The following is a 24,040-nucleotide window of genomic DNA, read 5'->3' as shown; positions in this document are numbered from 1 at the left end:
ACATTCACTTTTTATTTACATACTACCCCATCTCCCCCCAAGTCTCACTTTGTCGATTCAATCTGTCAGGAGGCTTCACAACTCTCCCCTGATCTTGTTGTCAGACGTGGAAGATCAGTAATCTTTCTCTGAACTCTTGTTTCTTGACTTGGATGGCCTTCATTGAGGTTTGTAGTATCTGGTGCTTTCTGAATTTCACGTTCAACATCTGATTCATTCAAATGTATGACAGATATAAGTTTTTGATGAGTAGGAATAAGATTCCTTCTGTTTCTTTGTATAGTAACGTCTGAAGTTCTCAGTAAATAAGATCGCTGTTGATTCTCCTCTCTCTGGACAATTACCCCTTCTCTGCTTTGGTCTTGTACCCATACCTTTTGCCCTTCTGGCAGTAGGTTTCTGTTACGGTATTTCCTGTTATAATTATGGGCTTGTTTCTTCTTTTCTCTGTTTTGAACTCTCTGATAATACTGGATTTGTAGCCCTGGAAGTAATTTCTTGGGTAGGATTGGAAGTCGCATTCTAAGTTTTCTTCCCATTTGGAGTTCGGATGGTGCTAATCTGCATAACAATGGAATAGTTCTGTATTCAGGTGTGCTGTTTGAAAATCTTGATTTTTCTTTAACAGTGTTTTAACAGTTCTGACTGCTCGCTCGGCTTCTCCATTAGATTGTAGATACCTAGGGGAACTTGTTAGATGTACAAATCCACAGTTTTCCACAAAGTGCGTGAAGTAATCGTTTGCAAATTGTGGTCCATTATCGTACACTATCTGGTCTGATATACCATGTGCTGTGAATGTTTCTTATAATACTCGAATGACTGCATCTGTTAGAGTCATAGAGTCACAGAATCATAGAGTTATACAGGTTATACAGCACAGAAACAGGCCCTTCGGCCCATCATGTCTGTGCCGGCCATCAAGCACCTAACTATTCTAATCCCATTTTCCAGCACTTGGCCCATAGCCTTCTATGCTGTGGCGTTTCAAGTGCTCATCTAAATACTTCTTAAATGTTGTGAGGGTTCCTGCTTCTACCACCTCTTCAGGCAGTGCGTTCCAGATTCCAACCACCCTCTAGGTGAAAATTTTTTTCCTCAAGTCCCCTCTAAACCTCCTGCACCTTACCTTAAATCTATGCCCCCTGGTTATTGATCTCCACTTAGGGAAACAGACTCTTCCTATCTAACCTATCAATGCCCCTCATAATTTTGTATACCTCAATCATATCTCCTCTCATCTTCTCTGCTCTAAGGAAAACAACCCCAGACTTTAGTCTCTCTTCATAGCTGAAATGCTCCAGCCCAGGCAACATCCTGGTGAATCTCCTCTGCACCCTCTCCAGTGCAATCACATCCTTCCTATAGTGTGGTGCCCAGAACTGTACACAATACTCCAGCTGTGGCTTAACTAGCGTTTTATACAGCTCCATTATAACCTCCCTGCTCTTATATTCTATGCCTCGGCTAATAAAGGCAAGTATTCCATATGCTTTCCTAACCACCTTATCTACCTGTGCTGATGTCTTCAGTGATCTATGGACAAGTACACCAAAGTCCCTCTGACACTCTGTACTTCATAGGGTCCTACCACCCATTGTATATTCCCTTGCCTTGTTAGTCCTCCCAAAATGCATTGCCTCCCACTTCTCAGGATTAAATTCCATTTGCCACAGCTCCGCCCATCTTACCAGCCCATCTATATCGTCCTGTAATCTAAGGATTTCCTCCTCACTATTTACGACACCACCAATTTTCGTCTCATCTGCGAACTTTTTGATCATACCTCCTATATTCACATTTAAATCATTAATGTACACTACAAACAGCAAGGGTCCCAGCACCGATCTCTGTGGTACACTACTGGTCATAGGCTTCCACTCGCAAAAAAAACCCTCGACCATTACCCGCTGCCTCCTGCCACTAAGCCAATTTTGGATCCAATTTGCCAAATTGCCCTGGATCCCATGGGCTCTTAACGTCTTAACTAATCTCCCATGCAGGACCTCATCAAAAGCCTTACTGAAGTCCATAAAGACTACATCAACTGCTTTACCCTCATCTACACATTTCGTCACCGCCTCAAAAAATTCAATCAAATTAGTCAGACACGATTTCCCCCTAACAAAGCCATGTTGACTATCCCTGATTAATCCTTGCCTCTCCAAGTGGAGATTAATCCTGTCCCTCAGAATATTTTCCAACAGTTTCCCTACCACTGATGTTAGACTCACCGGCCTGTAATTACCTTGTTTATCCCTGAAACCCTTCTTAAATAATGGTACCACATTCGCTGTCCTCCAGTCCTCTGGTACCTCTCCTATGGCCAGAGAGGTTTTGAAAATTTGTGACAGAGACCCTACAATCTCCTCCCTTGCCTCACATAACAGCCTGGGATACATCTCAATAAAAGCAAAATACTGCGGATGCTGGAAATCTGAAACAAAAACAAGAAGAAGGGTCACTGACCCGAAACGTTAACTCTGCTTCTCTTTCCACAGATGCTGCCAGACCTGCTGAGTGATTCCAGCATTTCTTGTTTTTGTGTCTGGGATACATCTCATTTGGGCCTGGGGATTTATCCACTTTTAAACCCGCTAAAACAGCTAATACTTCCTCCCTTTCAATGCTAATATGTTCAAGTATATCACAATCCCCCTCCCTGATCTCTACACCTACATCGTCCTTCTCCATAGTGAACACAGATAAAAAGTAATCATTTAAAACCTCACCTATGTCCTCCGACTCCACACACAGATTGCCACTTTGGTCCCTAATGGGACCTACTCTTTTGCTGGTTATCCTCTTGCCATTAATATACTTATAAAACGCCTTAGGATTTTCCTTTATCTTGACCGCCAGTATTTTTTCATGTCCCCTCTTCGCTCTCCTAATTACTTTTTTAAGTACCCCCCTACACTTTGTATACTCCTCTAGTCCCTCTACTGTTTTCAGCACTCTGAATCTGCCATAAGCCTCCTTTTTTTTACTGATCCAATCCTCTATATCCTTTGACATCCAGGGTTCCCTGGACTTGTTGGTCCTACCCTTCACCTTAATGGGTACATGTTGGCTCTGAACTATCACTATTTCCTCTTTGAATGACGCCCACTGATCTGATGTTGACTTTCTTACAAGTAGCTGCTCCCTGTCCACTTTGGCCAGATCCTGTTTTAGCATCTTAAAATTGGCCTTCCCCAAATTTAGTACCTTTATTTTCAGTCCATCTTTGTCCTTTTCCATAACTAGCTTAAATCTTACAGAGTTATGGTCACTATCCCCGAAATGATCCCCCACTGACACTTCTACCAATGGACCGGCTTCATTCCCCAGGATTAGGTCCAGTACTGCCCCTTCTCTTGCAGGACTTTCTACGTACTGGCTCAAAAAGCTCTCCTGTATGCATTTTAAGAATTCCTCCCCCTTTAAGCCTGTTACACTAAGACTATCCCACTTGAAATTGGGGAAGTTGAAATCCCCTACTATTATTATCCTATTATTTTTACACCTCTCTGAGATTTGCCTACATATCTGCTCCCCTATCTCTCCCTGACTGTTTGGTGGCCTGTAGTACACTCCCAGCCAAGTGATAGCCCCCTTTTTGTTTTTAATTTCTACCCATATGGCCTCATTTGAGGAATCTTCTGAGATATCATTCCTCCTTACTGCGGTAATTGACTCCTTGATTAACAGTGCAATGCCACCTCCTCTTTTACCCCCTCCCCTGTCATGCCTGAAGATTCTATACCCTAAAATATTGAGCAGCCAGTCCTGCCCCTCCCTCAACCATGTCTCTGTGATAGCAATAATATCATAATGCCATGTGCTAATCAATGCCCTCAATTCATCTGCCTTACTAGTAAGACTCCTTGCATTAAAATCGCTGAAATCCAGCCTTGCATTTTTCACTTGTGCCTTAACAGGTCTATATTTTCTCTACCTTCCAGACTGATTCATTTTCTCTTCTATATTTAACTGTGCATCACCCCCTACTGTAACTCCAATCTGTATCCCATCCCCCTGCCAAATTAGTTTAACACCCCCCCCCCCCCCCGAAAGCACTAGCAAACCTCCCAGCAAGGATGTTGGTCCCGTTCCGGTTCAGGTGCAACCCATCCAACTTGTACAGGTACCACCTTTGCCAGAAACAGAACCAGTGATCCAGCAAACTAAAGCCTTCCCTCCTGCACCACCTCCTCAGCCACGAATTCATCTGCTCTATCCTTCTATTCCTATACTCACTAGCACGTGGCACTGGGAGTAATCCGGAGATTACAACCTTTGAAGTCCTGCTTTTTAATCTGCTACCTAGCTCCCTAAATTCTTGTTGCAGGATCCCAGCAGGCATCAGTTCTCTGCATGGATTGTGTGATACATCGTTGTTGTGTACATACGTTTAACCTCGATCCACCTTGAAAAGTAACTGACTACAATTAGCTAGGATTTTCCTTCAAAGATGGAATAGATTTAGCGCCAAATGTTCCCATGGTCTGTTTGGGAATTGGGTTGAGATAAGAGGTTCTCTCTGATCCTGTCTGTGAACTGCACATACGTGGCAATTAGAAATCATTTTTTCTGTATCTTTTGATATTCATGGCCACCACACGGACACCTGAGCCTGTGCTCTACATTTAGTTATGCCCAAATGACCCTGGTGTATTTTATCCAAGATAACTACCCGGAGTGACTCTGGAATCACCAGTTTCTCGTCACATACCAGCAAATCATCCGCTATGGTAAAGTGTTTTCTGTGTTCGAGGATAACTTTCATCCTCTTACCCTGAGGACTCTGATGTGGCCAACCTTTCTTGCAATATTGGCAAACATAGATGCATTCTTCACCTTGCAACTGTGCCTGACGAATTTGTTGGAACTTATTTGAACTTGCCGGCCATTGTGACGCGGTGACCTGAGAATATGACTCAATCGCCTTAATAAAGTTAACATTCTATTGAGTATGATGGTCGACCATAGTTCTGGACAATGCATCTGCTGTCATTTGTTGCTTGCCTTGTATGTATTCCGTTTCGTATGTGAACCTCATTAGCCTCAACCAGAATCTCTGGATCTGCGGAGGCATCCTAGCGAGTTTCTTTCCATCAAGTAAGGAAACTAGCTTTGTGGTCTGTCTCTATGACAACCTTTAAGCCGATAATATAGTCTGAAAATTTCTCACAAGCCCAGATGACTGCGAGATCTTCTTTCTCTATCACGGCATATCTGGTCTCAGTGTCAGACAATGCTCGTGACACATCATAAACAAGTCTTTGACTTCCATCTGGCTGTTGTTGGAAAAGGACTGCCCCTATCCCTGTAGGCGACGCATCAGCTGCAATTGTGGTTGGAAGTGAAGGGTTATAATGCGCTAAGACATCCAGTGAAGTCAGCATCTCCTTCATCCTTTGAAATGCTTGTTCCTGATGTGTATCCCAGTACCATGCTTGAGCATAGTTGTCGCAAAAACTCAGTAACTTGTGCTAAATTACGAAGGAATTTTGTCAACTGATTGACTGTGCCAAGAAACTGTTGAAGATCGTGGACAGAATTAGGAAGTGGGAATTCACTAATGGCTGTCGTCCTTTGCGGGTCTACTATTATGCCGCTATTGCTGACAATGTGTCCTAAAAAACAAATGAACATTTTTGAAACTCGCACTTTTCATTGAGTGTGGGGCTTCGTCCTGCAGACATTTCAAAACTGCTCTAACCCTTAGGCTATGTTCTTCAATGGATTCACCGTGAACCAAGATGACATCCATATAGCATATACATCTTCAAGGCCCCGTAGAATATTCAACATAGTTCTCTGGAATATTTCCCGTGGTAATGTGATACCGAATGGTAGGCAGTTAAAACAAAATCTACCAAACGGAGTAATGAAGATTGTCAATAACCTTGACCTTTTATCGAAGGGAAATTGCCAAAAGCCACTCTTTGTGTCAAGCTTTGTGACGACGGTACTTTTGGATAACTTTGCCAAATTTTTGTCCACTGAGGACATCAGATGGACTTCTCGTGCCACAGCCTTGTTAAGTCTACACAAATGCGAAGATCACTGTTAGGTTTAGGAACTGGACCATTCCTGTACACCACTCTGTAGTTTCAGTAACAGGAGAAATGACTCCCATCCTGGTCATGTCTTCTAGTTGATGTTGGACTTGCTTCACCAGTGGGTATGGAATCTTACTCGGTGTGAAAAGACATTCTGGTTTAGCATCTTGCCGCAAAATAATACTATATTTGGTCTTCAGTCTCCCTAGCCAGTGAACAATTTCGGGAATTCCTCTTGGAAGTGACTCCTGATACTTGTTGCTTAACTTCTTCTACTTCTTTATAAGATGAAGGTTAATACGAGCTCTTCTACTTCACAGAGCGAATTCCTGATTCATTCGAACATACAGGGCTGAATTTTACAGCCCCCACCCCCCGCGATGTCCGGGGTCATGATGGGCCCAGAAAATGCCTCAGGCAGAGGCCCCCATGGGCCTCATCGCTTGGAAGGCCCGGCCCAATATTGCTGGCATGGACAGGCCTCATGGCAGCCACCCACCGCCATTCAACTATGGAAGCCAAATTTGCATAGGTAAATTTATTTTAATTAATTAATTAATTAGTTACCCACACCCCCCCGTCCATCCTGGAGCGATATTGTTGCCGGTGGCCAGCACTCCCATGCCTTCGGAAGGCGATCTGGGGATCCGAGGTGGAACACTGGTAGGGAGGGGAGAGCAGGTAAGTGTTTCAGTGTGGGTGGGAGGGGGGGAGGGGGTGGGGGCATGCGGACCAGGGTCAAATTCATCCGATTGGTGTAGACGATGGTAGGAAGGGGTAAAGTTCACAGTTTATGAACTGTGGTGGGGGGGGGGGGGGGGGTGGGGGGGAAGGTTAGATGCACAAGGTAACTATTTTTGGGGGGCAGAAAGGGCAAGGAATGAATTGTATATTATTGGGTGGGTGGGAGAGGGGCTAGAAACATTTATTTAATTTTTCTGAATCAATTTAAATGACTATATCTTTAAATATTTAAATTAAATGGAAGGGCTCAAAGCCCTTTAAAAATGGTGTTGGTGCCTGACACCATTGCCGGGGACAGACAGCCTGCCCCCTCCATGTCACTGGGTGGGCGATTTGCTCCGGTCATTTAAATGAGTCACCGCGCTGAATATTGTGGCAGCTCCACGAGGTGTGTTCCGCACAGGCGGACAACCATTGTTTACGTCCGCCACCGATTTCAGCGCCGGTGGACATGTAAAATCAGCTCACTATGTTTCTAATATTTGTTTTCCCCTGTACTGGAGTGTTGCTTGTAGCTTGCCCTTTATTTCGACTTCAACCCCTCCTGGGCCACGTAACTGAGTTTCTGTAGGCTGAAAAAAATGTGTTGATAACCATGGCTCTTTGTCTGATAAGACCATTACACGTGCTCCAGTGTCCAGTTTAAAAGTTGTGATATGACTGTTAACATATATATCTGCAGACCAAAATGCCTGATTAGGACCATTGATCTCACCAAGAAAGTGCTTCAATTGCTCTCCTGAAGGAGGTTGTTTAACTTCATCAACCACTCTATTCTTGAATGCTTTTTCTTGTGGGAGTAGAGATTTTATTTTAGCACATTTTACCAAAATGCCTTATTTTCTTACAGTGGAAGCATTCTGCTTTGTTTGCAGGACACTGTTTGCATGTGGGTACTCTTGGCGCCACATTGCTGGCAGGGTTTAATGGCATCTTTCGCTTCCCCCCAAAGCTTCAAATTCTTCTTCGGTGTGTTCCATGGTAAGAAGTACCATTGTACTCGAACTCACTGCTGACCATCATATTGTATGTTTGTTTGGTACGCTGCCACCTTAGTTACTGTAGCTTATAGAGATGCTTTAGTCTGGAGTAATTAGAACATTAACCTTTATGACATTATAACTATTGTCATGCAGGCCCCCACCTGTCAAGAATGAGACATTAATTTCGCCACATGAAATCGATTTTTAAACTGTTACTGGAGTAAAGAAAGAACTTGTTTTAAATAAAGACCACCAGACTCTTGACTGGAAAGACACTTGTATAGTAATAGACAGTACTTGGAAAGGACAAAGGGGCCACTCCCTGCTCCAATTTAATCCACAATGGACTTTTGATTACCAGACGTTGAAGGTGGAGAGGCTAGCATCCTCAGTTAACTGCTAAGATGGTGGAATACACAAACAGACGTGGTCAGACCAGTTTAGTCACATGACTAATTGCCTGTTGGAGTTTTTTGAATTTGAACTTGCCACAGAGAATTTGAACTCAGAAAGCTGTTTGCTCCTGGATGGAAAAAGACCTCTCATGGCTGGCTTGCCACCACCTCTCTCCTGTCTGCTCATCTCTTTCTCACCAGCTTTGGAATCCATTGAAAACACAGGAACCCCAAGAAAGAAAAGTCTCCTACAGTGAACAAGGCTTAAGAAGAATACTGGGCCCCAACGAAAAGTAAGAATTACCCTCAAGCAAGGACTACAGTGAGCTCGAAGCACAGTAACGAGAAACTCTTCTGATATTGCCGCAAACCTCTCTACTTAATTTTTTCTTCTGCTCTTTTCTGTCGCTATTTGCATGTGCATATTGCGTATGCATGCTAGCGTGGTGCGCAGCATGCATCCGTAGGCATTAACCAAATTAGAGTTCAAGTTTTAATAAATTTCACTTTTCTTCTTTAAACCTAAGAAGACCTGTTTGTGCTCATTTCTTTGCTTTATTATTGGAAAGCAGTGAACAAGGATTCACCAAGGGCAAGCTAAAAACTGTGTGTTTAAAATTAAATCCTGTTACAATAAGATCAGGTGAAGACTGAGAAAGACCCCTAGATACCTTTCTCACCTAATGGTAACACTCTGTACAGCTTCACACTAGTCTGTGTGCCTTCTCCAAAGCCACGCTGCATCTACCTTCAAGTCTTTCTCACATCTGATCTCTTACATCATCATGCATGCTCAATAAGAGCAAGAAGTGCACCACCTGCCATATTGGTATAGCAAAAAATAGCCGTCCACGGCCCATGCCTGAAACAGGTACAAGGACAGCTACATTTGCAAATAGGAGACTTAATTCTTGTTGGAGGCTTCTTCTGCGATATTGGTTTGCCCTGAGACAGCTAGTGCCGGCTGCATTCAAGGAAAGCAGGCCTGCGTGCAGCCTAACAGGTAGTCCTTAAAGGAACAGGTGCAGGCTGTCACCAAATATGGAAGTTTATTAAAATACTTATCTGAATGTGAAGCCAGAAAGAGCAGCAGTGCTCGTCACAGTCCTACATTAACTGCTACTGGTCACCACCCCTGTGCCCCTCCTATTGCAATCTTGATCTGCCTATTGCATCATTAACCCCTCCTCCCCAATTGTTGCTGCCACCCTTTCTGATCACCGCCATTGCTCTTCCCACCTCTATCCGCTCTCCCAATTGACCATGCCCAGTAGCCCCTCCTCCCATCTCCCCTGTCCTGATCACCACCGCACCCCCACCCCCGCCAGCCCCCTTTGAGGGCATACTTGAGGGCCGCTGCCAGCCTACCCATTTAGGTACAGGGAATGTTCCCTGCATCCCCTACACTCTTGCTTTTGGCTGTGAAGCAATTTTTCCCCCAATGTATGTGGCCTGTTTAGGTACTACTGAATTGAATTCATATTTTTATATTTATTCATAAACTTTGTTGTTAACCAATAACAGTGGACTGGTGACTGCTGCATTTATAGTTTGCTTCCTCTTTTTGTACCTTGAGTAATCCTACAAGGTACTTTAGTAAATTATTCAGCCCCTTTAATCAAAGAACACTTATATTAATATTAAATTAAGTAAATGCAATGAATGATTTCATTCCACATTACAAACCATTATTCCAGAGAAGAATGATTCATTTAAAATGAGATTATTTGTGTTACAGTAGGGACATGGAGAAAAAATGAGACAAGTTTCCCCATATCAAAGAAATATTCTACTTTTCCCAGTTACAGTCTATTTAAATATATTTTCTTCAAATCACTATATTTATACAACAAACCTGTTTACTCTATAATTCCCCATTTGCCATTAGCTTGAAAGCAGAGTTCACCGTTGTTTCATCTGGGTCAAAGTTTAGAAATGTGGGAGCCATTTTTGTGCTGTATTGGACTGGAACCCTGCCAAGTAACATGTACATTCATGGCATTAGGAAAAGAGAGGTCACTAAAAGAATGTGCGAAAAATGGAAAACAGAGCAATCTGTGAGAAATGAAACAACTGGTTTTCATAGAATCTCATTTGTCTTGTAGTCTTTGCTGAGAAACTTAAAAGGTTGTTTCTAGGTGGACGAATAGCATAGTGTGCCAATTGGCTGAATAACTGGCTGTCATGCAGAAGGACTGAATAGTGAGTGTCCAAGCATGTCCCCTGTGGGAAAGAGGGAAAAGCTACTGGCAGGTTCATTCTAAGTTATTATCTCTTATCTTTTAGCAGTTGATGTGACAGGGTGTTAACAGAGAGTGGCATGGGAGTAGGGCATGCAATGGAATACAGAGAGTAATGCAAATAGGTAAGGGGGAAAACATTAGAGGATCCCACTCTAAAAAAAATGGAAGTAATCACAGCTGTCTGTGTGCTTATGTAACTGGATGTGCTTTTTATCTGGACAACTATTCTCACTCCAATGGCATATTCATTGGCAATTACACTTTTTGGATGTAATTTCAACTACATAATCTCACCACATCAAACAAATTACTCTGAGCATTGACTGACTGTACTGGTATTTTTCATTGCTTATTGGTAAACAAGATGAGTTGCTCAAAATACTATTAACAAAAGGACCATAAACTACGGCTACTAATAGTACTATCAGCCTGGTCCAGGTAGCACAGGCTGAATAGGCTAGACTTTAATTAATACAAAACCCATCCACTTACACAGGGTTAAAATTGGGCCAATATCTTTGACAATGCTCTGTGATATGTCAAATAGATCATAACAAGAATGTTCAATTTCCAGATGAAAAGCTCTTCACTCAACTCTTCTATACCATATGCAGTTACCAGTATTCTGTGCATTGGGAATGAGGATCCCAAAAATGGTGTTAAAAAAACTTCTCCATCTTTCTTTCAAAAAGATTATGACTGGAGAAGCTCTATCCATAAAAGCTTTCTTAATTCGGCTGTTGCCTCAAACCACATATCAAACAATAGTAATCAGATTTAATCAAAATGCCAATAACTTGAAATATTAAATAAATAGTCGTGAGACAGGACAGTCCTTTTCCTTTAATAGTCTCCTTTCAAAATGGTCCGTTCTATCCTTACACATCAGCAGTTACTGTTCTGTTGCTCAGTTTGGCAGTAAAAGCACAACCTTCCCAAGAGGCCATGAAAACTAGCAACAGGTCAACTGCAGGCAGCACATCGTAAATAAAAAAAATTCTAGAGGGAAAATAAGTCGGTTTTCTTAAAATGTAGAGGCATGAGAAAGTCAGCAGTAGACCAGTAACTATGGCAAATACAACCACAGGCAAACAATAAAAAAGTAAAATGTGTACCAGCTTTCCTTTGGTATTGCGGGTAAAATTAATTTTGGCATATAGATTCATGATAACCCCTATCCAGAAATAGTGGTGATCAATAAGTTCTTTCATTACTTTTATAAAGGTTCATTTACCAAGAAATTCAACTTATGTTAAACAAATGATTGCTGTTGATTGAATTCGTAATGGAATATTGCCCCAGGTCCCCTTGGTGCGTAGGTTTATGATATTCTCTGACAATACACACTTTGTCAAACTCCAGTTCAAATATGTCGACTATTATAAGAAAAGTGTTGTTACTGTTCAAATAATTTGCTTAAAAAATTAAATTATGAGCAAGATTTTTGGCAGCTATTTTGTGGATTTTTTGAGTTGTCCTCTTTGTCTTTCTGAAGAAGAATTGCCAGAATTTCAAATATTTTATCATTTAGTTATAAGCTTATGCAACTAACTATGAAAGCAGCACTGGAATGGAACACATTCCCATTTCAAGTAAACTGGAATGGAACACTTTCCCACTTCAGGCATTAGATAATGATCTGAGCTTAGAAATTCCAATTCAGCTGCGAAACTGACAGTTGCGATTTTTTTTTAAGCCGGTCTGGTTGGAAAGAAGTAGCCAATGGGAATTTTCTCATCCCTGAAATTACTAGTCATGGACCTCAAAATTTTGTACCATGTGTGCTGGTGTCTGTGTATGGACAAATTTGCTGCCCCCTGTTTCTGGCACACTGATATGGAACACCTTCCAATTTCAGATACCCTGTTTTAGCATCAAGCTAAAGTAATTTTGCCTACAATACAAAAGTAATGCATTCGGTGCAAATCAGTTTGGAATGCCATGAGTTTGTAAAAGGGGACATATAAATGCAAGTTCCAACTTCTTTTGAGCAGGTGCAGATGAACATTAATGCTACATCTATTTTGCCTTAACCCGACTGGAGATGGGCAATAAATGCTGGCCTTGCCAATGATACCTATATTCCAGAAATGAATAGTAAAATAACATTTAGCATCTTCTACCACACATGGTGCAGAATTTTATCTGAACAGACCTGCATACAGCGGAGGGGCCAGTAGCGGGACGGGAACCCATTTGTCATTGAAGCGGGCTTTGTTGTGGCTCTTTAACTCAGCCGAGACATTAGCTTCTGCTTCCGGGATTCCTGATCTGTACTCTGTCAATGAAGGACCTCTATTTAAAGGTACCCTGGCAAAGGTCAGAATGGCCTCAGGAAACCTTGAGTGTGAAGGCTTGTAGAGGCAAATAAATGGAAGGCAGATGTGGGAAAGTTGCCTTCCCAGGGTATCTGATTCTTCCCTGGAGGTGATACTGGAGGCGGTGAGAGCCAGAAGGGACCTCCTGCTGTTTCCTCAGGACATGAGGAAGAGGCCAGCCACTCAAAATGAACAAGCATGGCTGGAAGTTGTGGAGGCTGTCAGCAGTGGGAGTATGGTGCTGAGGACCTGGATCTTCTTCTTCTTCTTTGGCCTCCTTGTCTCGAGAGACAATGCGAAAGCGCCTAGAGGTGCTCAGTGATTTGTGGAGCAGTGCCTGGAGTGGCTATGAAGGCCAATTCTAGAGTGACAGACTCTTCCACAGGCGCTGCAGATAAAATTGGTTGTCGGGGCTGTTACACAGTTGGCTCTCTCCTTGCACTTCTGTCTTTTTTCTTGCCAACTGCTCAGTCTCTTCGACCCGTCACTCTTTAGCCCCGCCTTTATGGCTGTCCGCCAGCTCTGCCAATCACCGGCAACTGACTCCCACGACTTGTGGCCAATGTCACAGGACATCATGTCACATTTGCAGACGTCTTTAAAGCGGAGACAAGGACGGCTGGTGGGTCTGATACCAGTGGCGAGCTCACTGTACAATGTGTCTTTGGGGATCCTGCCTTCTTCCATGCGGCTCACATGGCCAAGCCATCTCAAGCGCCGCTGGCTCAGTCGAGTGTATATGCTGGGGATGTTGGCTGACTCGAGGACTTCTGTGTTGGAGATACGGTCCTGCCACCTGATGCCAAGGATTCTCCGGAGGCAGTGAAGATGGAATGAATTGAGACATCGCTCTTGGCTGACATACATTGTGCAGGCCTCGCTGCCATAGAGCAAGGTACTGAGGACACAGGCTTGAAACACTCGGACTTTTGTGTTCCGTGTCAGTGCGTCATTTTCCCACACTCTCTTGGCCAGTCCAGACATAGCAGTGGAAGCCTTTCCCATGCACTTGTTGATTTCTGCATCAAGAGACAGGTGACTGGTGATAGTTGAGCCTAGGTAGGTGAACTCTTGAAGCACTTCCAGAGTGTGGTCACCGATACTGATGGATGGAGCATTTCTGATATCCTGTCCCATAATGTTCATTTTCTTGAGGCTGATGGTTAGGCCAAATTTGTTGCAGGCAGCCGCAATCCTGTCGATGAGTCTCTGCAGACACTCTTCTGTGTGGGATGTTAAAGCAGCATCGTCAGCAAAGAGGAGTTCCCTGATGAGGACCTTCCGTACTTTGGTCTTTGCTCTAAGATGGGCAAGGTTGAACAGCTGCCATCTGATCTTGTGTGGAGGAAAATTCCTTCTTCTGAAAACTTGAACACATGTGAGAGCAGCAGTGAGACGAAGATCCCAAACAGTGTAGGTGCAAGAGCACAGCCCTGTTTCACGCCACTCAGGATAGGAAAGGGGTCTGATGAGGCACCGCTATGCTGAATTGTGCCTTTCATCTTGTCATGGAATGAGGTGATGATACTTAATAGCTTTGGTGGACATCCAATCTTTGCTAGTAGTCTGAAGAGACCACGTCTGCTGACGAGGTCAAAGGCTTTGGTGAGATCTATGAAAGCAATGTAGAGGGGCATCTGTTGTTCGTGGCATTTCTCCTGTAGCTGGCGAAGTGAGAACAGCATGTCAATGGTGGATCTCTCTGCTTGAAAGCCGCACTGTGCCTTAGGGTAGGCACACTCAGCCAGCTTCTGGAGTCTGTTTAAAACAACTCGAGCGATGACTTTCCCACTATGCTGAGCAGGGAGATTCCACGATAGTTGTTGCAGTCACCGCGGTCACCCTTGTTCTTATAGAGGGTGATGATATTGGCATCGCGCATATCCTGTGGTACTGCTCCCTCATCCCAGAACAAGCAAAGCAGTTCATGGAGTGCTGAGAGTATAGCAGGCTTGGCACTCTTGATTATTTCAGGGGTAATGCCGTCCTTTCCAGGGGCTTTTCCACTGGCTACAGAATCAATGGCATCACTGAGTTCCAATTTTGTTGGCTGTTCATCCAGCACATCAATGACTGGCAGAGACTTGGCTGCATTGAGAGTGGTATCAGTGATAACATTTTCCCCGGAGTACAGTTCTAGGTAGTGCTCCACCCATTTGCTTGTGTTGGTCAGTGATCGTTTCCCCTGATTTAGACTTGAGGGGGGCGATCTTCTTGATGGTTGGCCTGAAAGCTCTCTTAATGCCATCATACATTCTTCTAATATTTCCGGTGTCAGAGGCCAGCTGAATATGACTGCATATGTGTTACCAGTAGTCATTTGCACAGTCCCTGGCTGTTCTTTGTGCAGCGCTTCTGGCTACTTTAAGTACTACGGATGTTAACTCGCTGGGGCTTTCTTGTAGTTCAACAGTGCAGTGCACTTAGCGGCTATGACAGGTTCCATCTCTTCAAAGTGAGATTGAAACCAGCGTGCATTCTGCTTCTCACATTTGTCAAAGGTGGTGATTACTGAGTCATAGATGGCATCTCTGACGTGGGCCCACTTCGCCTCTGCGACCCCTGCAGGAGTGCTTTGAAGGGCTATTTCAAGTGAATTTACAAACTTACGTAACAGCTGTGGATAAGAAATTCTGTTAGTGTTGATGCGTGGGTGGCCCTTCTACTTGGAGTGATGAAGCTTCTTTGGTTTGAGTCTAACTTTGCTGCACACCAGGGAGTGGTTACTGTCGCAGTCCACACTGTGGAAGCTGTGTGTGATTTGGACATTGTTTATAGAGGCTCGCCTTGTGACGATGGGGTCCAGCTATTGCCAACGACGTGATCTTGGGTGTCTCCATGAAACCTGGAGACAGGGTTTAGTGTGAAAGAACGAGTTGGTGATGTAGAGGTTGTGATAGGTACACAACTCCCGCAGTCTCTGTCCATTCTCATTCATCCTTCCAATGCCATAGCGCCCAAGGCAGGAGGGCCATGATTCATGGTCGTCCCCAACCCTGGCGTTAAAGTCCCCCAGCAGGAACAAATGTTCGGTATTCGGAATACTACTAATGATATTATGGAGTTCCTCGTAGAACTGATCTTTAACTTCTGGTGGGGAGCAGAGTGTTGGAACGTAGATGCTGAGTAGGTGTACTGGACCAGAGGCAGTGAGCAGTCGGATGGACAGTATACGTTCTGAGCCATTTGAAGGTGGCTTTATCATGCTGAGTTTCTGATGGCGAAGCCCACTCCATGCTGTCTTGGTTCTTCAGGATCCCTACCCTGCCAGTAGAAAGTGTAGTCTTGCTCTCTTAGAGATCCGCTCGCAGAGAGGCGTGTCTCCTGAAGTGCTGCAATGTCCACATTGAGTCTACTGAGCTCGTTGTTAATAATGGCGGTCTTCCGAGTCGTTAATTGTGTAAGGTCTTCTGCCAGGCCAGGACACATAGTTCTGACGTTCCAGTTCGCAAAACGAAGGGCTGGTACCTTCTTTCCTTTTTTTGTCCTGCTTATTGGTGCAATGTTACAGTTCACTTGTTGGGCAATGACCCTGAGCTCCAAGCACCCATTGAACCAGGTGGACTGTGGTGGGACAGAACCTTTCTGACTGGGACCTGCCCGGTTTGAGGCGGGCGGTAGCTGTCCAGTGAGATGCGATGACCTCTCCCACCAACAAAGGCAACCCTTGGTGCCCAATCTCTACGCCAATTGAGCTGGACTTATAACCTGTAATTGCTGCCTTCCGTGTTGTTTTGGTCGCTGTGAGGTGACTATGGAGTGACCTCTCCATGGCACATGCCTGGGCAGAATGTATGGAGGTTGTGAGTTTCCCAAGTGTCAAAACCTCCCTCTTGGCCTTCCTAGTGAGGTTCAAAGGAGTGCAGAGCATGACGTTTGGCACCGGTATGGCTGCAGGAACTGCCGGAAACATGCCAAGGGTGACACATGACTGTCTTAGGGGTTCCGCTCCGGATTTTCTTTTTGGGTCTACTCCCTTAGTCTTGGTCTCTCCTGAGACACCTACAAGGCACTGGGGTTCTTAGGGCCCCTGCTCAGGGATAGGAGCTAACAAGTAAACTGTGCGATTTCATGGAGGGAGAGGGAAGGGTGCGAGGAGAGAGGTGGTGCGAGGGGTGAGGGGGTGGGGGGAAGGGGGAGTGGGAGGTGCGAGGGGTGGGGGAAGGGGGTGCAAGGGGGGAAGGGGACCTGGATACATTATCGGAAAAGGTTTAATGACCTCATTAGGTCAGGAAAGGTAAATCCCGTTTCATTTTCAGGCATCAGCCATCACTCTCTGACTTCCCTAGCATTCTCCTGCATAGCACGCATCTGACTGAAACATCTTACAGTCCTACTCATTCCTTTCTTGCTAGCACCTCTTCAGATCTCTATTTGAACAGTCTGCACTCACACTTTCCCTCATTCTGTTGTCATCTTGCACCCATACCTCACAATCACACTCCACAAATGTTGCCATTCCATCCTCAGCACACATTCCACTTCTCACACTCATAACTCTCTGCTTTCTCTCATTGCAGACGAGAGCACGCAACTCCAGGGAGAGGCAAAGAACCAGGTATGCACCTTCAGAAATAACCACCCTGACTGCAGTAGAGGAGAACACCGTGGAGATTGGCAGGGTGGCACAGTCATTAGGCATAGTGATGGAGAGGTGGCAGTGGCCCACAGACCTGGTGACAGCATTAGATATCACACTGCCACTTGGCACATAACAGTCACTCACGTTGAATTGATGTCACCACCAACTGAAATGTCATGATATGTACTATGTCGAGGTTGAATCCTTTCCCCATGTCAGCACTAACTCCTGTCTTTCATCTCCCACAGGACATTCAAGGATGATGGCAGAGCTGTTGTAGGAGGAGACCGAGAGTCCGCAGACGAGGGCGAGCATTCTAAGTAAGCACTGTCACATGACAGATGCGCACCCACCACCAGCGCAGATACACACACCTCGATGGGTCATGCAGTAAAGATAGTTAGGCAGTCACATGGTGAGGTGCACATCACATGTGAACAGAAGCAGGTGCTGGAGACGGAGAGCATTGGAGAGTCCCTGTCACAGGGCACAAGGCACTCCAAGCTTTGCTCTGGGCCTAAATGCTGAGCCTTGTGAGTCATCCACGAAAAGAGAAATGTTTGTGCTACTGTCAGCATTTCCAGAGGCAGTGTACATCCTTGGAGAGAGATTGGAGGAGTCTATACCTAGCATTAGTGCCATGATGTCTCAGGCATTTGCACTGATGTCCCACCAGCATGGAGAATCAAATGCAGCAGGCAACCGAGTGTATGCTGGCCCTGAACAAGGGCCGCTCTGTCTGCCACTTTACACAGGATGGAGGAAAGCCATGCCTTGGTGGCTCAATGCCTCACTGAAATGCAGGCAAGAGCTCTCTCGCTCTTGCCTAGCAGGCAAGTGCAGGTCAGCCATGAGGGGGAAGATTGAGAAAGGGCATATTGCAGTGGGGACTCTTGTCAAGGCGCTCCCACTTTTCCTGCCCCTTGTCTCGATGACCAAGTCTGTTCCTGCACAGCTGCAGGTGGGGGTCATCCTTGGTGGGGCCTTATGGGCTCCAAAACCCACAGGACATCTGCCACGCGCATCTCATTTGTCAGAGCAGGGGAACAAGCAGTCTGCCTCCAGTTTTGCTGAATCCACAGGAGTGCACTAGGTAGGAGTAATTAACAGTGTTATGACCAGGTGAGAAAAGTGTCTCGGGATCCCTCTCAGCTTTCACCTGGTTTGTCCATAACAGGGCTGAATTTTAAACAAACCGTGTTTTTAGCACCCCCTTGGTGAATCCTTGTTCACTGCTTTCCAATTATAAGATAAAGAAACCAGCACAAACAGGCTTTCTGAGGTTTAAAGAAGAAAAGTTGAAATTTCTTAAACTTGAACTTAAACTCTAATTCGATTGACGCCTACGGAGACATGGCGTACCCACGCTAGCGTGCATACGTGATACACACATGCAAATAGAGACAGAAAAGAGGGAGAAGAAAAATAAAGTGAAAAGTTTGAGGAAATATCTGAAGAGATTATGTTACAGTTCTTCCAACTCACTGTAGAGTCCTTGATTGTAGGTAGATCTTGCTTTTCGTTGGGGCCCAATATTCCTCTTAAACCTTGTTCGCTGTAGGAGGCTTTTCTCTCTTGGGGTTCATGCGTCTTCAGTGGATTCAGAGGCTTGTGAGAAAGAGATGGGGGCAGGAGGACAGGAGAGGCTGTGGTGAGATGTTCTCCATCCAGGAGCATTCTGCTTTCTCCCCAAACTGTTTGTTACAAATTCAAAAAACTCAGGTTGCCCAGCAGGTTAGTCATGTGACTAGTTCTGAAGAAGGGTCACTGACCTGAAACGTTATCTCTGCTTCTCTCTTCACAAATGCTGCCTGATCTGCTGTGTATTTCCAGCATTTCTTGTTTTTATTATAGTCATGTGACTAGCTGCTTTGACTATGTGCGTTTGTGTATTCAGCCATCTTAGCAGTCAACCTGGAAGGCGAGCTCACCCCACCTTCAACGTCTGGTGATCAAAAGTCCATTGTGGGTTGAATGTGTCAGGAAATGGCTGCTTTGTCCTTCCAAACACTGTCTGTTAATATGTAAATGTCTTTCCAGCTAAGATCTGGCAATTTTTTAAAGCAAGTCCTTTCTTCACTTCAACAACAATTTGAAATTTAATGTCTACATGGCAAAATTAATATGCCTCATGTTTGGCAGGTGGGGGCCTGCATGACAATGGAAGTGTCTGAGACTTGTTAGTTGCACAAGGGAATTCATTTGGGTATGTATCGCAACTTTAATGGTGTTACGTTAATGTTCATTTCAATGATTGAAACACTTTATTTGAACTCCTCATTCTCCTAGCTGCTGCTTTGTTGCATCCCTCATTCACCCTGGACAGTAGCCTTCAAGCACGACCTGTTTGTCTGAGGAGGAAAGGATGTGAATGTGACAGTTGGAGTTTTGAATGTTGGAATAAGTTGTGTTGGAGAGGTTTGTGAGGGTGTGGCATGCTGTGGGGGGAGCACAAAGATTTTGATGGCACTGTCAGATGGCCTCACGCACTGAGATTAAATGAACTGTGCCTGTGTGAGGCCGTAGTGGGTTTCTCTGGCAATCAGGCAAGCGGGCGGAGTCACCGTGGTCACCTCTGAATACTCCTCCTTGGAGGAGGATATTGATTGTTCTGCACCTTCCTGTTCTATTTATTTATAGATACAGCACTGAAATAGGCCCTTCGGCCCACCGAGTCTGTGCCGACCAACAACCACCCATTTATCCTAATCCTACATTAATCCTAAATTCTCTACCACATCCCCACCATTCTCCTACCACTTACCTACACTAGGGGCAATTTACAATGGCCAATTTACCTATCAACCTGCAAGTCTTTTGTTCCTGCACCTCCATTCCTCTCTGCAGCGTGATGATGTGTAGGGCACAGCAGACCACAACCATTCTGGAGACACCTGATGGGGCATAGTGAAGGAAGCCTCCAGATCTGTCAAGTCACCTGAACCACATCATTACTAACCCAATCGTTTCCTCTAGGAGTGCTCTTGTGGTCATGAGGCTCCTGTTATATCTCTCCTCTGCATCACTGCAAGGGTTACTTACAGGAGTCATCAGCCAGGTCCTCAGAGGATAGTCCTTGTCTCCATGGAGCCAGTGCTGACGCTGTATGGAGGAGCAAAACCCTGTGGGAGATGTGACTGCTGCAGAATGAATGAATCATGGTAGCGCAAAGAATATCTTGCGCAGATGTACATAATAACTGACTGGTGGTCACAAACTAATTGGTCATTGATGGACTGGAATCCATTGTGATTGATGAAGGCTCTAGGCTGATCTGAGGGCACCAAGATTGCCACATGTGTGTAGTCAATGACACCCTGCACATGTGGGAATTCAGTCACTGCAGTGAAGTCGACCGTCCTCTGTGTTTGACTGGCCTCATTTGTGGCAAAGTACGTTTAAGTGACGGCCTTGGAAAACAAGGGTGACCTGAAGGATGTACTTATGGGCAGCAGATTGTGAAATTTCAACCTGGAGATGGCACCAGCGGATCCTTAGAAGTAGCCGGAGATGAAGAAATTCAGGGCTGTGGTGACTCTGACGGCCATTGGCAATGCGTGTCCATCTGGCCCTCTTGGAAGGAGGTCTTCTTCCAGGAGGCTGCAGATTTCAGCAACAACCTGCTGCGAAAGCCCAAACCTCCTGAGGCACTGTTGTTCTGTCATGTCAAGGAAGTTGATCCTCTATCTGTATACCTTGTGCTAGGGGCATCAACTCCTTAGAGCTGGGGCAGCATGTGACTGGAGAAGGCTGCTGCTGTTGATGTTGTTGCGGCTCCTGCTCCTTCTGGTGCCGCAGCTGTTGGTGTGGCTGCTCCTGTTGTTCCCCACCAGAGGTCCATGCTACAGCTGCATAAATTGCTTCTGTGCTGCAGCGAAGGCTGACAGCAGGGAAGTTGAGATCAAGGTGAGTAAAGTCCAACGTAGGTGAAATGGCTACGAAAGTGTTGGAAATCACTTTCAATGCAATGAAATGAGGCTAAGCACAAGTCCTATGAGCACAAGCCTTTCACAGAGGCTGGCCACAAGCTTTGTAATTTCACTCTTTAAAGGCCTCCCAGCCTGTCAGTTTCATAGAACAATAGTTCCCTGAGGTATTCTCACCTTGTTGACCCTGGTGAGTGCCACACAGCTCTAGAAATCCATGCAATGGCTGTTAAAAACAGAATGCTGGGTTAAATCCTGAGCTAATTCATATTTAAATATTGAAATTATTTACATGACAGCTCCATGGGGGTTTCCCACTCGTCACCAACCCGGAAGTGGGTGGGATCATGTCAGGTTCCCGACCCGACGCTACTTTTGGGGCTTTAACTCCCTGCCCACACCCAAACTCATGCCCCCCCACACTTCGCCCCCAATGGCAGTTCAAATTCTGCCCATAGTCAGGAAGATGTGTGACCTGTCTGAGCTGCAATTAGGGTCAAGCAAGGGTTGAAGAAAGTTTTGTACAAACCACATTTGATTCAATGTTATAGTTGTACACCTGCTTGTGGTAATCACTGCAGGTTGTTTGTACTACAACTCAAAGCTCAGTTGGAAAAACATTTCGAGGGTATTTATTGGGTGGACTCTGAGAAGGATTTTTTAAATCCTGGCAATTTTGCTGTCAGGAAAATTACATTTTTGATGGGGCATGACCTGATTGAAGTCCATCCTACATCCAGCAACTCTGAAACCTGACAGAGCATGTAGGGAAAAAATGAGAAGGTTTGGATCACTGAGCACTTGAGGATACAAGCAGCCTTTGTTTGCTCCACTGTCAAGGTCAAGTTGTGGTTGCACAGTGGATTATCGGATCTAGCATTTTCCAGGAGCCACTTAAAGCTGTTAATGCATAGAAAATTTACTATATGCTTGAATGACCTGTTTCTGTGTTCAATGTATAAATCTCTGAAAATTACTTAGTCAGTCCAGGAATGGGAACTGTTGCTGTTGGGGGTATCCTTCTGTGAGAGGAGATGCAGCAGGAGCCGAGGGCTCCTTGTGGTGGCACTTTTGGTCTATACAATGCAGACAGAGTCCAACACTGCGCCTGCATTAACAACAACGTAGATTTACATTGTGCCTTTAATGTACTAAAACGTCTCAAAACGCTTCACAGCGGCATTATCAGACAAACTTTGACACAATGCCACTTAGAAAGATATTAGGACAGACGATCAAAAGCTTGGTCAAAGAGATAGTTTTAAGGAATATTTTAAAGGAGGAGAGAGGTAGGGAGGTGAGGAGGGTTAGGGAGGGAATTACAGAACTTCAGGCCTAGGCAGCTGAAGGCATTGCCACGAATGATGGAGTGAAGGATATGAGGGATGCACCAGAGGCCAGAATTGCAGGAGCACAGGGTTCCTGAAGGGTTGTAGGGATGGAGGAGGTTACAGCAAGAGGAACAAGACCACAGAGGGATTTGAAAACAAGGATGAGAATTTTTTAATTGAGGTATTGCCAGACGGGGTTCCAATGTAGGTCACTGAGCATAGGGGTAATGGGTGAACAAGACTTGGTGTGTGTTAGGATTTGGGCAGTCGAGTGCTGGATGAGCTCAGGTTTATAGACGATGGTAGGTGGGAGACTGGCAGGAGAGTATTGGAATAGACAAGTCTGGAGGTAACAAGGGCATGGATGAGGGTTTAGGCAGCTGATGGGCTAAGGCCAGGGTGGAAAAGGTGATGTTATGGAGGTGGAAGTAGGTGGTCTTGGTGGTGGAGAAGCTATGATGTCAGAATCTCAGCTCAGGGTCAAATAGGCCACCAAGGTTGAGAACAGCCTAGTTCAGTCTCAGACAGTGGCTAGGGAGAGAGATGGATTTAGTGGCCAAGGAACAGGATTTTGTGGTGAGGACTGAAGACGTACCATCTGATTTTCTCTTCGGTTGCTGGGAGTCGTACATGGAGTTTAATCTATTTTGTCCTGAAATCTAAAAGGGTTGGCAACCCTGTCACACACAGGTACAGGGAGCTGAAGGATTGGAATTTAAGCAACAATTCACATCCACTTCAATGAAAAATGACAAGAAAAATTTACTCAAAGGAGGAAAGAAAAAGTTCAGCAGTGTTCCAATCGCTTCATTCCCAAAATAAGTTGACAATTTATTCACTAGTAGGCTTTAAGGAAAATATGCAACAAAAGTGGAAGGGAAGCAAATGGAAAAGGGGACTGATTGGAAGAGCAAAGTTACCACCAGCACTTACCTAAAATGACTGCTGCAACCAAAATATAAATTGTTGTTATTTGGGAACTTTACTGTCTACAATACTCACACAGGCATCAGCACAGCCGAGCCTGCTCACGGAAATCTGTCCCTGCCCTGTGCCCATTGGTCTCTGCCTCCTCTCACCAATGCATTGGCATTACCGACCCACTCAACTTCCCTATTTTCTCCTGAATTGTTCTCAGCAGTGCCTGGGAGATTAATCCTTCATTCCTGCAGACTCCAGGAGAATCTGGCAGTGTTGGCCAAGTTTCACATCATAAATCAGGAGCAACACAGATCATGCACCACACACATTGGATTATATGATCTACAACCATCAACAGTGAAAAGAAGTGGGGCTTATGTGTAATCCTGAAATATCAATCTGATAAAAGGGATAATACTTTTCATCATTAATGCAATCGTTTTAAACTTAAAAGCCTAGCCTGTGTAATTATTTTATAATTACTGTTGTAGCTGCTTAATGGGTAAATGGACCATGTGATGTGGTGCGAAGCCAAACAGTTCAGAAT

Source organism: Heterodontus francisci, chromosome 1 (assembly GCF_036365525.1).
Source record: "Heterodontus francisci isolate sHetFra1 chromosome 1, sHetFra1.hap1, whole genome shotgun sequence".
Taxonomy (NCBI): domain Eukaryota; kingdom Metazoa; phylum Chordata; class Chondrichthyes; order Heterodontiformes; family Heterodontidae; genus Heterodontus; species Heterodontus francisci.
This window is presented reverse-complemented; position numbering follows the sequence as displayed.